A 1,777-nucleotide genomic window follows, 5' to 3' on the forward strand; every position below is an offset into this window, starting at 1 on the left:
GACTCCTGTAAACAGAGTTTCAGAAACTCACAGAGCCAGTTCTGCCCTGACCTACAAGGTTACTAAGCGTTGACCTTGACTTGTTGGCCATGAGTGAGGAGTAAGAGCCTGGTATCTCCCAAAAATGTGGACAGTGAGAACACAATGAACCAAAGTCCGATATACAAGCAGCAGTTGTTGGTAGGAACCATTGAATCTGCTCGGACCCACAGTGAGCGCATGCACAGGGAACAAAACCCTGCCCCGTCCTCCAGGAAGTGCTGGAAAATGGACCCCTCGCACTGCAAGGCCCTCTGACTATGGCTGAGGGACAGGTGCCTCTTCAAGGTCAGAGGTCCTGGGACACATTTGGAGGAAGTTGTCAGGAGCTTCATCTGCTGACGTAGCATGACTCAAACGAAGGAAAAACAACTGCGATTATCTGTCGGCATCAGAACTCGGAATTCAGGAAGTTGTCAGGTTCCCTGGTGTCAGCTCTGACTCACAGCAACCTGTGCGCCACGAGAAGCCCCCGTCCTGTGCCGCGTTCACAGAGGCTGCTGTGCGCCCCACTGCTGCAGCCGCATCGAGCTCGTCTTCTTTCGCACTGACCCTCTCCTTGAGCGAGCAAGATGTCCTTTTCCAGGGACTGGAGGAGCCCTGGTGGCGCCGTGGTGAGGATGTTCAAAGTACTTGAGAAAAAGTCTCACCACTCTCTCTTCTAAGGAGCATTCTGACTTGACCTCTTCCAAGAAAAATGTGTTAGTTCTGGTAACTCATGGTATATGAGGGGGTACCCCCCCTCCCAAATATGGAAGCGATTTATTTATTTTCAAAGCGATGTACCTATTTTCTTTCTTTCTTTCTTTTTTTTTAAACAAAACAAACTTATCACCCTCAGCGTACTCTCTACTACATTTAGTGCATGTGTCGAATCTGGGATTGCATTCTTGGAGACATTTTTCAAACTCAGCTGGATGACTGACAGCACCTCCCTCGATTTTGTTTTCTTTTCTTCACCTCTTCTAAGTTGTCAAATTGCTGTCCTTTCATGTCCCTCTTCATTCACAGAAACAGAAAGAAGTCATATGGAGTGAGCTCAGGTAAGTAAGGTGTGTGGGGCAAGAGAGGCATGTTGTTTTTTGCCCAAAACTGGTGCACTGAGATGGCTGCGTGAGCAGGTGCATTGTCGTGGTGGTAAAACCAGTCCCCTGTCTGCCACGAATCAGGCCTTTTTGGGTCACACACTGTTACACAATCCTTTCAGAATCCTTAAATAGAAAGCCTGATTAACAGTCTGACCTGGTGGAACAAACTCCAAATGCATTTTTGTCTGTTTGGGAAGGAAGTCTGTCATCAACTGACATTTCACCTTTCTTGAAACAAGGAAAGCACTCATATGCTTTTTCCCATAGTACTGTCCTTGTAAGCTGTGTCCAACATCTCAACAGCTTCTGTGGCATTTTTGTGAGCAGGAAACAAACTGTCCCAGCCGCATGCTGTTCTCTTCAATCAGTCATCACAAAAAACAAGGCTATACCAAAACTGCTACTGTGAAAAACTTCACTGTGACCAGAGAGAACCTTCCCAGCCCTGGATGCACTCACTCAGAGCGGGCTGTTAGATGCCCGCCCAGAGGGAAAATGCGTACAGTGAAAGCTCTGCCCACTCCACTCAAGTACTCCCTCAACGCAAGAATACTTTCTTCAAGTAAATTGGCATTCTATGATGCTCACCTTCCCGACACAACCACTGAAGACAAAAGCGGGTGAATAAGCAAATGTGGTGAAGAAAGCTG

This window comes from Echinops telfairi, unplaced genomic scaffold (genome assembly GCF_000313985.2).
Source record: "Echinops telfairi isolate 266 unplaced genomic scaffold, ASM31398v2 ScPeMD7_7457;HRSCAF=8495, whole genome shotgun sequence".
NCBI lineage: Eukaryota > Metazoa > Chordata > Mammalia > Afrosoricida > Tenrecidae > Echinops > Echinops telfairi.